The sequence below is a fragment of the Anabrus simplex genome, chromosome 6 (genome assembly GCF_040414725.1).
Source record: "Anabrus simplex isolate iqAnaSimp1 chromosome 6, ASM4041472v1, whole genome shotgun sequence".
Taxonomy (NCBI): Eukaryota; Metazoa; Arthropoda; class Insecta; order Orthoptera; family Tettigoniidae; genus Anabrus; species Anabrus simplex.
In genome coordinates, this window is record NC_090270.1 from 174968493 (window position 1) to 174982957 (window position 14465).

At 44.6% G+C, this 14465-nt stretch overlaps 1 protein-coding gene and 1 non-coding gene across 2 annotated transcripts in view; one reads left to right on the top strand and one right to left on the bottom strand.

Annotated features, from left to right (window-relative positions):
• LOC136875623 (uncharacterized) overlaps nt 1-14465 on the top strand; it is a 91293-nt gene that overhangs the window by 10803 nt on the left and 66025 nt on the right. The window lies entirely within an intron of this gene.
• Nucleotides 6627-6699, bottom strand: TRNAA-AGC (transfer RNA alanine (anticodon AGC)). The gene has a single exon. It is a non-coding gene; the product is annotated as a tRNA-Ala (tRNA).

Below are 14465 nucleotides of genomic sequence, written 5' to 3' on the forward strand. Positions count from 1 at the left end.
GAATTTGTTCTGTTTCCCAAATCTCTTGGATGATACCGGTGAATTCTTTTATAGTATTTGGGCCTGCTGATTTGAGAATTTCTGCTATGATCCCATCCTCACCTGCAGCTTTATTCATTTTAAGTCGTTTTATCTGTCTGGTAATTTCTTCTTCATCCGGTGGTACTGAATTTGGGTTTGTGAAGTCAGGTTCCTGCGGTGGAAATCTTTGTGTTGGCTCTGGGCAGTTAAGCAGTTCTTCAAAATACCTTGCAAGTTCGGTGCAGTTTTCTTGATTGTTCAGTGCAAATTGCCCATTTACTTTCTTAAAGCAAAGGTTTTGTGGCTGATACCCTGTTAGCTTTGTTTTGAAGTTCTTGTAGAAATTTCGTGTGTGGTTTTTTTCGAAGTCCTTTTCAATTTCCAGTAGTTGATCTTTCTCGAATTTCCTTTTGGTCTGTCGGATTAATTTCGCTGCCTCTTTCCTGACTGCCAAAAACATTTTGTGATTCTTATCGGTCTTTTTGCTGTTCCACTTATTGTATGCATTCTGCCGGGATTGGATGGCTTGTTCACAGTCTGCGTTCCACCAAGGGTGTTTTTTTCTTTTCTGCAGAGGAATCAGTGTTTGTGCTGTTTCAATTAGTTTGGTCTTGAGTTGCTGCCAATTGTTGGACTGCTTTTTCTCTAATTCTTCGGTGAGAGATGGCTGGATCTGACTGGTATCAAATTTCGGAATTATTTGCTTCCTTCTTCTGAACCTTTGGGGTATCAACTGTAGTTTGACTCTTGTCAGATAGTGGTCTGAGTCTATGTTTGCACCCTTCCTTACTTGGACATTCATAATTTCTCTGTGGTTTGGGTACGAAATTGCCACGTGGTCAATTTGAAACTCGCCCAAGAGGGAGTTGGGTGACCTCCATGTCATTTGTTTAGAAGGTTTCTTCCTGAAGTGAGTCGACATGACTTTAAGGTTGAATGCCCTGCAGAATTCGACTAATCTCCGTCCATTTTGGTTCGTCCATTTATGTGCTGGGAATTTTCCAACTGTTTTCCTGTATTTCCTTTCCTTGCCTAGCTGAGCGTTGAAATCTCCTAACAGAATTTTGACGTGGTTTTGAGGAATTTTTGATGCTGTTTCTTCTAGTATTTCCCAGGATTTGTCTACCTTCTCGCGATCTGTTTTATTGTCTTCATTGACTGGCATATGTGCATTGATCAGTGTGTATGATTTGTTTGCACACTTTAGGGTGATTGTCATTAGCCTATTGTTTACACATTTCACACCTATTACTGAGTTAAGTATGCTCTTCTTGACTGCAAATGCAACTCCTAAATGGGGTGTGTTTTTGAGAATCCGTTTGTCTGTTTTACTTTTGATGAGTCTGTAGTTCCCGAAATCCATTGCGTGTTCGTCAGTCAGCCTCGTTTCTTGGAGTGCCAGTATTTCTGTTTTTTTATCATTTAGGGTTTGCTCTAGTTCGTACAACTTCCCTGCCCGCAAGAGAGAATTTATGTTCAGTGTTCCGAAAAATGTTTTGCTGTTTGGGCGAAGTTGGCCAGAGGTCTCCGACTCCCTCTGTTTGCGTGTCCAGCCAGACTCCCCAGAATCCGATAGTCTGGTTGTGCTGCTAATGTCAGCAGTGGATTGGTTACCACCTGGGGTACAAATTTGTTTTCTGCCACGCATCATGGTACTTGATTATCCAAGTATTGGACCGTAGTCCAGTTTCATAGGACTGGAGTGGATAGTTCCAGAACATACATTTCCAGCCGCACCTCTGGTGAACAGACGCTGACCACTTTGCCGCTTGCTGTAAGTCAGACGCGAAGTGGATTTCAGTCAGTTCTTCCGCCCTCTCCGCCATCGGGATGAATCCTCTTATGCCATCGAGGCCGTTGACCATTTTCCTTGTTCCCTCAGTTGATCCGCGGGTGCTTATTTGGCTATGCCTTATTCGCACCTGTCCTGCATATCTACAGGAACTTTCCCTATCAGCCATTGGGACGCGCCGTGTCGGGGTTGAGGGCCCCCACCCCAGTGTCTTACATAGAGTTATGCCTAACTCCTACTCAGTTCAGAGCTAGACCCCCACGCAAGCTGACCGGGCACGGTTATTATTATTATTATTATTATTATTATTATTATTATTATTATTATTATTATTATTATTATTATTATTATTATTATTAATTTGTGAACGGACTGAACATAACGCCTTGAATAATTGTACTAGTGGTCGCGAAATAGTAACCTTCACCGATATGAAACTCAAATGTTCGTTAAGTCTGAAGAGTTCATCTTTGATTATGAACCGATGAGTGTCTGCAAGCCGAATATATAATGATAGTCATGAAATAAGACCCTATAAAAGTGAAAGTGCCGAAATGGACCCCAGAGTGGGAGACCTTAAATATCTTCCGATGCTAATCATTTTGTATCTGCTAATGTAAACTATGTTTTTTTTTTTTTTTTGACAATTTGTTTTACGTCGCACCGACACAGATAGGTCTTATGGCGACGATGGGATAGGAAAGGCTTAGGAATGGGAAGGAAGCGGCTGCGGCCTTAATTCAGGTACAGCCCCGGCATTTGCCTGGTGTAAACTATGTTAAGGAATGCCGTAGTGGCGGAATATGGTTTCCGTGGTTTTCTATTTTCACACTACACACATGCTGTGGTTGTACCTTAATTACGGCCACGGCCGCTTCCTTCCCACTACTACTCCTTTCCTGTCCCATCGTCGCCATAAGACCTATCTGTGTAAAGCAGACGTAAAACAACTTGTAAAAACGATTTTCTATGCTGCCATTTCCACGTCACATTGTGTCTACAAAGAACTGTAAAACTCTTTGTTTGCATATTGATGTTAATATGATTCTCTGGTTGAGGGGTTTATAATGGGAATGCTGTCCGAGGTATGCGTAAAATTCTTCGCCAGCTCCACATTTCAGAAGGATCGATTTTCTTCAGGTCTGTAGCACGAAGAGGCCACGTATCGGTTCAATAGAGGAAAAGTGAAAATACCATACTAGATACTATTCTCATTTTCAGAAGTAACAGGGTAGAGGGAACCTGCCATAAATGTGACAAATTCGTCATGGAATTTTTTGGCCATGGGTGTTACTCTCTTAATCTCAGGAGCACAGCTACCTGAACTGGAAATTACTGAACCAAGGTTGGAGACGTTCTTCAATTCCTTGAAGATGTCTGTGTTGACTAATTTCTCGGCTCTATCAGCAATCATTATTTACTTTTTTTATCACCAAACGTGATCTGAAGGTCCTTAGAGGGGTGGAAGGTAAAGGCTTCCACTATCCGTAACCTCCAGACTTTGTGGTTACCTCTATGCCTGGCTGCCTTTGCCCCCCAGGAATTAACCCGGTACTCATTCTTGGTGTAGGCTGGACGAGTCTCAGGGCCATGTGCACTTCCGAAAGCGGAAATATCGATTCTTAAAATTTTCGACTCCCTGTCGGGCAATCGAACCTACGTCCTTCCGGGTGAATCGAGCATGGCTTTACCACCTCGGCTAGGAAACGTAATCTGAACTGTAATATAATAAAGAGAGAAAGTTTGTGAGTTTGCTCGTATGTACAGGTTAATCATGGGAATCTCCCAACCAAATTCAGCAAATATTTCACCTCCAGAAATCTTATTTCTTCAAGATTATCAAGGGAGCAGATAATCTAAAAAAGAGTAGAGCAAGTCGTAGGTATTGTGTGTCGGGAATCCTCAAAAGTGAATACGCTGCATTTTCTGTTAGTTTTATTAAAGATGAGCACTGAGCGAAATGATCCCAGTCATTTTCCTCTTACCAGTGGCAATTAGTGCAGTATCGTCTGCATAACGTAGGTTGGATATTTTCTTACCACCAAATGTAATATATATAAGCAAAATCTACTTAGAATTCAATTTATATAAAAAAACAGTTCATAAACATTTTCTTCCTAGCAGAGTTCTAGTGAAAAAAAAAAAAGCTTTTCTGTGTCTTGGCGCACGCTTTATCCGAGAAAAACAAAGGGATTGGTTGAATGGGCAGCGTAGTTGCATTCGGTTCAGAGGGCACCGAGTTCGATTCCCAGGCTGGTCGGGGATTTTAATCTTAATTACCGCAACTGAGCGCCTGTACTCTCCTTAACATTGCTGCAGTTTATACACAACACCACAAAATCACGCACTTTCCTATACACTAGAGATGCCGCCTACCCTCGACGGGGGGTCTGCCTAACAAGGGCTGCAGCAGGCAATAGTCACACGAAATTATTATTGTTATATCATCATCATCATCATCATCATCATCATCATCATCATCATCCTTTCATCATCCTTTCATGTATTAGTCCTATAGAAGAACTATACAAAATATTTGCATTTTCACGCCATCTCCTCCTGGGGTGTCCCAGAAATCTCTTCCCATCGGGGCAGTAGTTTATGACTGCTTTGGGGACCCTGTTTCTGTCCATCCTGTTTAGGTATTCTAGCCAATTTCTGTGGTATGTATTCCAATACAGGTCTGCTTTTAAGATCATTCAGCACTTCTGTATTTCCTGTGTGTTCCCACTTCGTGACTCTTGCTGTTCGCCGCATGTATTTCATTTCAGCTGTAGTTATTCTTCTATCTCATCGCATTTCCTCAGGGTTCACGCTTCACTTCCTTCCATAGCAAACTACAGGTCTTGCCAAGGTTTTGTAGATTCTTGTACGAGTGTGTTTTTGAACTAATGATGGTTTAAAAACTTTATTGATGATTCGCAAACATCTGTTGAATTTGGAGATTTTCTCGGGTATGTCCAGTTCTTCAAAGAAAGACAGTTTGTAGCCGAGGTATTTAAAATCATTTACTCTTTCCAAAATATTATTTTAGCAGATCTTGCTTCTTACTGGTTCCTTGCCACAGAAAGCCATTATCTTAGTTTTCTCAGGGGATACTTCCAATGAGTACTTTTCTGGGACTAGGTTTAGGTTATGCCTTTGCTGGCAGGACCTAGTGTTTACAGTGCACTATGTCTTCTGGTATGGGCTAGAGCAATTTTGTTTCTTTCATTGATCTGTCTCTGTCTTATCCTTGGCTTTGACAATATGAAAGTGACTGAGGTATGAGCGATGCTAGTAATGCCATTCCTTCTGCAGCCAGTCCCTGCTATGAATGGTGTGAAAATGTTGCTCATAGGGTCGGTTGGTGCATGCATGACAGTGGGCTTGGCAGACTGATATGTAATAGCAACTTCTGGCTCGGCGAGGAAAGCAACGGGAAACTACATCACTCCTCATTTCCCTAGTACGCCTCTTCAGTGATGCCTAGGCCATCTTTGACAGCTGATGGCAGAGCTGTTGAGGATCCAACCAGCCTTAAGGCTGAAGACTGAACATACATACAGGTTTAGGTTATAGATTGAATGCTGTAAATCATCTTCTGAGGTGGCGACCAGCACTAAGTCATTTGCAAATAATATTATGTCCAGCTGTAGATTTCTGTTCATGCGAATGGAACCATGTCTTTTTTCTCTACATTCTCGTATGAGAGCATTCATATAGATTATGAGCAGGAGAGGGTAAATACCGCAACCCTGTCTTACTCCTGTGTTTATTGTTTTCCACTCTGATAATTTATCGTTGACCTTTATGAATGTTTGTAAAGGTTACGTATGTTCTGTACCATCTGTTGTGCGGTGAGATCAGTAAAATGATGAGCATGCATTCAAGATTCTGAATTAATTTTCCTACGAAAATACCCATTTAGTTTACCTGAAAGAATGTTTCGTCTTTCTGACGCATGTTTTATCGGATAATATGCAAATTAGAGACAAATTAATTGTTAGTCGTAGGCTGATACATGTGGAGGCTATGTAAAGAAGTAAATTATCGTGCTAACTCAGACTGCGGAAAAAATATGCAATAAGCCTACTAAAACGAATGTGCTGTTTCAGAATTCTCACGTAAGCTATCTTCGTACGCGAGTAGTTAAGTTACGTTCCTGAAAGCGGGAGATAGTGAGTTTGAACCCCATGGTCTATAGCTCTCAAGATAGATTTCCGTGGTTTCCCATTTCCACACCAGACATATACTGGGACTGTACCTGCTGAGTGGCTCAGACGGTTGAGGCGCTGGCCTTCTGACCCCAACTTGGCAGGTTCGATTCTGGCTCAGTCCCGTGGTATTTGAAGGTGCTCAAATACGTCAACCTCGTGTCGGTAGATTTACTGGTACGTAAAAGAACTCCTGCGAGACTAAATTCTGGAACCTCGGCGTCTCCGGAAACCTTAGTGGGAGGTAACATAATAACATTATTATAATATTAAGGTCTCGGTCGCTTCCTTTCTGCTCCTAGCCCTTTTCTGCCCCATCGTCGCCATAAGACCTATCTGTGTCGGCGCGACCTAAAGCAAACTGTAAAAACATTAAAAATGAAACCCTTACACTCCAGTGCACTTAGAAAGCTGTACGAATCACTCAGAATCCGAAGTTTGCAGACGATATTGGCTACACTATACAAGACACTAGCGTGAAGAAATCGCTTTCATTATGACAATGAATAATTATTTTAAAGCAAATGAATTGCGCTATTCGAGAATTTTGTTGTTCATAAATGGATGTTCTAATGCGAAGCTTTCGCGCCGTTGAATAAACTACCATTAAAAATAACTGGAGGCGCCGGGTATCGATCCCGGTACCTCTCGCATGCTAAGCGAGCGCTCTACCATCTGAGCTACGCCCCCGGCGAGGAAGCAATGTACTACCTAGGCACATATAAAGTCAAGTGCATGCGACTGTATGGGACTGGTATATTCTTTCGGTGTATCAATCAATACTGATTGATAAGCAAGTATGTCAAACCCTTTTCCCCCCTCTCTCACCTTTTACTGTATTTAGTGTTTGATAGAACTCGCGAGAACGAGGGACATTGAAAATCTGTTATTATTACTCCTTGAATTTTCACACGTCGTCTGATGGCCGTGATCGTTACGGCGTCATAATATTGTCTGATATCGGTAACGTGGTTAGCCGGTTCGAGTGCGAGTCTGAGTCCTGTTGGTCGAAAATGTTAACCATGAAAATGTTGGCCGGCAGTCTAGCAGAGGTGATAGTATACCATTTCTAATCACTAGATTGCGTGTCAAAAGTCTGGATTCAGTTACAAATCTCTCCGCAGTGTTCATATGGAGTGAGGGAACATGACGCTGTTGATAGTGATTCGTCTGTCGGATGATGACGTTAGGCATTGAACAGACCCCTTGATGCTATTCAGGGACTGATCAAGGATTTGTCTTGGGGCGGGAGTTTGGGGGGGCTGCGCACCTGTTAGTGAAATAGGGCTACGCTCCTTCCCTGGATTTCCCTTTTTAATGTAACAGCGAAATACCGTATTATTACACAACTTTAGGGGGGGGGGGGAATAAAAAATACCGTACTCCTTTTTCTTACCTGATAATGTGCATTACATTTCGAACCACTAAACGAGAAAAATCATCATCATCATCATCATCATCTGTTTACCCTCCAGGTTCGGTTTTTCTCTCGGACTTAGCGAGGGATCCCACCTCTACCGCCTCAAGGGCGGTGTCCTGGAGCTTCAGACTATTGGTCTGGGGATACAACTGGGGAGTATGACCAGTACCTCGCCCAGGCGGCCTCACCTGCTATGGTGAACAGGGGCCTTGTGGAGGGATGGGAAGATTGGAAGGGATAGGCAAGGAAGAGGGAAGGAAGCGGCCGTGGCCTTAAGTTAGGTACCATCCCGGCATTCGCCTGGAGGAGAAGTGGGAAACCACGGAAAACCACTTCCAGGATGGCTGAGGTGGGAATCGAACCCACCTCTACTCAGTTGACCTCCCGAGGCTGAGTTGACCCCGTTCCAGCCCTCGTACCACTTTTCAAATTTCGGACAACGAGAAAAATACTAAAATAAATACTAAGTCCATCTCTGTGCTGTAGTGGTTAGTGCGATTAGCTGCCACTCCTGGAGACCTGGGATCGATTCCCGGCTCTGCCACGAAATTCGAAAAGTGGTACGAGGACTGCAACGGAGTCGGGAAGTCGGGCGGGAAGGGGGTTCGATTTCCACCTCAGCAATCCTCGAAGTGGTTTTCCGTTTTCCCACTTCTCCGACCAAATGCCGGGATGGTACCTAACTTAAGGCCACGACCGCTTCCTTCCCCCTTCCTTGTCTATCCCTTCCAATCTTCCCATCCCCCCGCAAGACTCCTTTTCAGCAAAACAGGTGAGGCCACCTGGGCGAGGTACTGGTCATTCTCTCCAGGTGTATCCCCGACCCAGAGTCTGAAGCTACAGGACATTGCCCTTGAGGCGGTATAGGTGGGATCCCTCTCTGACTCCGAGGGAGAAACCGACCCTGGAGGGTAAACAGATAAAGAAGAAGAATATTCACAGAAATAATTGTAAAACCAACAGATGTCTTGAATCTATTTTCTAAGAAACCTCTATAGTTGGATTTTATGTTGTAATCTGAACTTACCATTCCTGCAAATGCTGTAGTGTACCGGTACTGCGAACTCAATATCGGTCGATCCTGCTTATGCCACTGGTACCATTTGATGTCACCTTTTGTACCTCTGTTACTGCACTTCACATGTCAGACGTATTCAAAACAGATTCCAACGCGTTTGTTCATGTTTAATTCCAGATCTTGCATGAACTTCAGTACAGACTGATCTAGAACTTCTCCTCTTTTAGCAGGTTCAGCTTCAGCGTCTTCAGCTTCAGAATAGTTTGTGTTGTGAAGATCAGTGAACCCAACAGTCTTGACATAATATTTTTCCTCTGACACTCGTTGTTCTCTGTGGGATGTGTGTCACACATTAGGAGCTGGTTCTTCCTGACGTGCGTTTCTGTGGTTGTTGATCGTGTGACATGTTGCGTGTGACGTGTGTTAAGAGGAATGTCCTTCATCGGAGCCAGGTAAATTAATCAGACGTAGATAAAATCTCCTACCTGGCCGGGAATTGAACCCGGTACCCTCTGAATCGAAAGCCTCGCAGCCGACCGTTGAAGCAAGGAACCAGACGATAGGAACTTGTATTTGAAATAATATCGGTTCATTAATTACTTTTTGGAGATGTAGGAGGCCTATATAATTATTCCGAAAATCAGTGAACTGAGGGACTAAAACATTTACTTTTTACGATAAGTAGCCTATTGGTTTTGTCGGGAAAATGTATGAGACGAGTATTGAGTGAAGCTGAGATACAAGCAGGTACTTAACCTAAAAACTACTTATCGAAATTACACCTACAACGGATAAAACGTAGAAAGAAGCGATGAACGCACATACACGCGTTCTTTAGTACTGCTTGATTGTGCAATGATGTGTAAGCAGAGCATTGTGACGGCCGGTACAAATTCCACGTTTTGCACAGAGGGAGATCAATGGTAATTTGATTCCAAACGAATTTCTTTATAAATCGGTTTATGAAATATTAGGCCCTCGTGAGATCGCAGGTATGATGTATGGCATAAGTGTGGATCTGGTCCAGTTTTACGGCCGGATGTTGTTGTTGTTGTTGTTGTTGCTGCTGCTGCTGCTGCTGCTGCTGCTGCTGCTGCTGCTGTTGTTGTGGTGGTGGTGGTGGTGGTGATAGCGGTGGTTAAAATACTAACTAACTGAAATGAAATGGCTTTTAGTGCCGGGAGTGTCCGAGGAAAAGTTCGGCTCGCCAGGAACAGGTCTTTTGATTTGGCGTCCGCAGGCGACTTGCGCGTCGTGATGAGGATGAAATGATGATGAAAACGGCACATACACCCAGCCCCCGTGCCAGCGAAATTAACCAAATGATGGTTAAAATTCCCGATCCTGTCGGGAATCGAACCAGGTACCCCTGTAACCAGAGGTCAGCACGGTAACCATTTAGCCATGGAGCCTGACACTAGGTTACTGAATGTAATTGTTCTTTTGCACCAGCCTTGCAAAATCAATTTTGTGGCAGAAAAGTAAAATGAATGTACAGATCTTATTTTAAAACTCCAGTTAATTCTGTGTTTTTTGATCCCTTTGGGAGCCTCTTGATTGGGTGCAACGCATTTGATCAGCCTGAAGGCACTGTTGACGAGGTTTTCCATATTCAACACTTCGAGGCACTTGTCGGCAATCTGTTCCTTACTTAGATTCACTCTCAGAGGCTGAGGCTAGTTTCGTCAACTTATCATCACTTTCAGCTGTCCGGGGTGTAGAATGCCATTGGGTCTGAGTTGCCTTTCTAGAGCTAGAAAGAGGACTTTTTAGCTCGTTGTAGGCTATGCAGCTCTTGTTGGTTTTCACAGGCTCTGCCAGACTCTTCCTAATCCTGTCACGCCTCCCGCTCAGCTCCACTGAGGAGCACTTCGGGCTCTAGACGACGCTGCTTCGGTTCACTCCATCGGTTCTCTCTTACAGGCTTGCTCTCAGACATTCGAGCAAGTTTATTTTTGGCATTCACTGATTCTCAACCAAGATTAGTTTTTTTTCCTTTTTTTTTCTAGGTATCACAAAGACTGAGGAGATTTAATATCCGATCTAACATTTTAATAGTTAACTTATTCTATACCTCTGGAACAGAAATGTACTCTAAGCTCTTGACTGTCAGAATATAATCGCATAGACATCTCTGTAACTCGAAATATTTCCAATATGATGAAAACGCATATGAAAAAAAAAAAAAAAAAAGAAAGAAATGCCGTATGGCTTTTAGTGCCGGGAGTGTCCGAGTATAAGTTCGGCTCGCCAGATGCGGGTCTTTCGATTTGACTCCCGTAGGTAACCTGCGCGTCGTGATGAGGATGAAATGCTGATTAAGACAACATATACACCCAGCCCCCGTCCCTGCGAAATCAACCAATTACGGTTAAAATTCCAGACCCTGCCGGGAATCGAACTGGGGACCCCTGTGACCAAAGACCAGCACACCATAGAGCCGGACGAAAAGGCGTATAAATTTGAAACACGGATGTTGGTGGTTGCTTCTGAGCAGGCCTACACGCTTCCATAACATCCCGCTGGGACGGTCGACACGCTTGGTGGCTGCTTCTGAGCAGGCCTACACGCTCCCGTAACATCCCGCTGGGACGGTCGACACGCTTGGTGGCTGCTTCTGAGCAGGCCTACACGCTCCCGTAACATCCCGCTGGGACGGTCGACACGCTTGGTGGCTGGTTCTGAGCAGGCCTACATGCTCCCGTAACATCCCGCTGGGACGGTCGACACGCTTGGTGGCTGCTTCTGAGCAGGCCTACACGCTCCCGTAACATCCCGCTGGACTTGGTCGACACGCATAAAATACCGACCCATTTTAGTCCTTTAGTCCTGTTCCTTAATAAGGAGTCGGGGATGAGGTGAGATAAACTTACATGACATGTTTTACGTCCGGATACCCTTCCTGACGCCACTTAAGTTGAGGAGCTAATGAAGATGAATTGAATGCTGGAGAATGAAACTGGGTGGAAGGAATTGGTTGTGGCCTATGAATTGGAACTCTCCTGGTATTTGCCCGAAAGTGGAAATGAGAAGCCATAAAGATAACCATTCTCAGAACAGCTGATGGTGGGGTTCGAACCCACACGTCTCCTGAATGCAGAGCATGGCTCCCTAGCTGTAGCGCGTTAATATCCGTGGCTACTCGACTCAGTTATCGAAGACATGCATGCAAATGAAAATGTTTCGGTTTAAGTTGACACTATTCGTATCTCCTAATTGTAGAAAAGTTTACTGGCATAAGTTCTCGGTTTACTGGGTGTTGCTCAAAATCTCATGCATTCTGAAACCTATTCTAATTTGCGGACTCTAAATGTGAAGTTTGGTAAAATAAGTGTGACGGGTTTTCCGTTATCAGAAGAGAGAAAAAACATCATCATCTATTTACCCTCCAGGTTCGGTTTTTCCCTCAGACTTAGCGAGGGATCCCACCTCTACCGCCTCAAGGGCAGTGTCCTGGAGCTTCAGACTCTTGGTCGGGGATACAACTGGGGAGTATGACCAGTACCTCGCCCAGGCGGCCTCACCTGCTATGCTGAACAGGGGCCTTGTGGAGGGATGGGAAGATTGGAAGGGATATGCAAGGAAGAGGGAAGGAAGCGGCCGTGGCCTTAAGTTAGGTACCATCCCGGCATTCGCCTGGAGGAGAAGTGGGAAACCACGGAAAACCACTTCCAGGATGGTTGAGGTGGGAATCGAACTCACCTCTACTCAGTTGACCTCCCGAGGCTGAGTGGACCCCGTTCCAGCCCTCGTACCACTTTTCAAATTTCGTGGCAGAGCCGGGAATCGAACCCGGGCCTCCGGGGGTGGCAGCTAATCACGCTAACCACTACACCACAGAGGCGGCGAGAAAAACATACAAAGCCGAAATTTCAGTCAGTGTAAATGGCGGTCCTCAGACCATTTCCTGTCCATATATATATATTAATCCGCTTAAGAGGAAGTTACCCCTCTGGTGTAGTGGTTAGTGTGATAAGCTGCCACCCTCGGACGCTCGGGTTCGACTCCCAGCTCTGCCACGAAATTTGAACAGTATTTGAACAGTGGTACAAGGGCTGGATTGGGGTCCACTCAGCCTCTGGAGGTCAACTGTGTAGAGTGGTTTTCCGTGGTTTCCCACTTCTCCTCCAGGCAAATACCGTTATGGCCGCTTCCTCCCCTCTACCGTATCTATCCCTTCCACTCTTCCCATGCAGAGTAAACGGATTAAGAAAGAATAATAGGGTTAAAGTGACTCTAAATTAACTTAATAAAATAAAAAATAAAAAAGAATAAAGAAAGAACTAAGGTTTTATATCAGATATAATACCCTCACTAAGCATGAACAGGCAGCTTGGTAGTAACCGAAGGTCAATATGATTCATCATCTTATTTCCACTCTCCTCAATTAGCGGTGCTATTATTATCCACCGTGAGCTCGTAGAAGGGGTAGAAGGCGTTATCAGAAATGTAGCCTATATCAGTTTTAATCGTAGCATGCATACTAATTTCGTCAGTATATAAACGAATATGAGTTTCAAACTGAAAAATATTAAATATTAAATAGTAAATTTTACTCGTCCGCCTCTGTGGTGTAGTGGTTAGGGTGATTAGCTGCCACCCTCGGAGGCCCGGGTTCGATTCCCGGCTCTGCCACGAAATTTGAAAAGTGGTACGAGAGCTGGAACGGGGTCCACTCAGCCTTGGGAGGTCAATTGAGTAGAGGTGGGTTCGATTCCCACCTCACCCATCCTGGAAGTGGTTTTCCGTGGTTTCCCACTTCTCCTCCAGGCGAATGCCGGAATGGTACCTAACTTAAGGCCACGGCCGCTTCCTTCCCTCTTCCTTGCCTATCCCTTCCAATTTTCCCATCCCTCCACAAGGCCCTGTTCAGCATAGCAGGTGAGGCCGCCTGGGCGAGGTACTGGTCATACTCCCCAGTTGTATCCCCCGACCAAGAGTCTGAAGCTCCAGGACACTGCCCTTGAGGCGGTAGAGGTGGGATCCCTCGCTAAGTCTGAGGGAAAAACCGAACCTGGAGGGTAAACAGATGATGATGATGATGATGAAATTTTACTCCTGCCTTCAAACATATCCGAAGCTACAAGTTGGCCTGAACGCCGAACACAGTTGTACTCTACTGTTCTAGATAACTAATTTTTAAAATAAACTTTGTCTTCAACTGGAGGTTTCCGAGTTTGACGAAGCCTACAGTAAAATTAGCATAAGGTATGGCATTTTATTTAATAGCAACTCATGAAACAGATAACAGTGAGAAAATGTTGCCGTAGTTATTAATATACAGACCTTAATGATCTTATTTACATCGAGTCTACCCATTCTTTAACTCCCTTACATTGAAGTAGATCGTAAATTTGAGTTTCCACAATATGTTTTACATTTCTCATTTTCCGACAAGATTATTGCTAGTATATTGAAACTAACGAAGTATTGGCCTATTAGCGTGTTACCTTAGACTGGTTGTGCGAGAAACCTGCCATCATCATTGGCGTATTCTTTTCTTCTCACCGTGTGAAAGTTGGAAAAATAAAAACGAGTCTTATTAGCTTTTACGTGGCTCTATTAAATCTCGAGATGCAGGATTCCTTTATGTGTTTTATCATCACGTGAGTCCGCCTCTGTGGTGTAGTGGTTAGCGTGATTAGCTGCCACCCCCGGAGGCCCGGGTTCGATTCCCGGCTCTGCCACGAAATTTGAAAAGTGGTATGAGGGCTGGAACGGGGTCCACTCAGCCTCGGGAGGTCAACTGAGTAGAGGTGGGTTCGATTCCCACCTCAGCCATCCTGGAAGTGGTTTTCCGTGGTTTCCCACTTCTCCTCCAGGCGAATGCCGGGATGGTACCTAACATAAGGCCACGGCCGCCTCCTTCCCTCTTCCTTGTCTATCCCTTCCAATCTTCCCATCCCTCCACAAGGCCCCTGTTCAGCATAGCAGGTGAGGCCGCCTGGGCGAGGTACTGGTCATACTCCCCAGTTGTATCCCCCGACCAAGAGTCTGAAGCTCCAGGACACTGCCCTT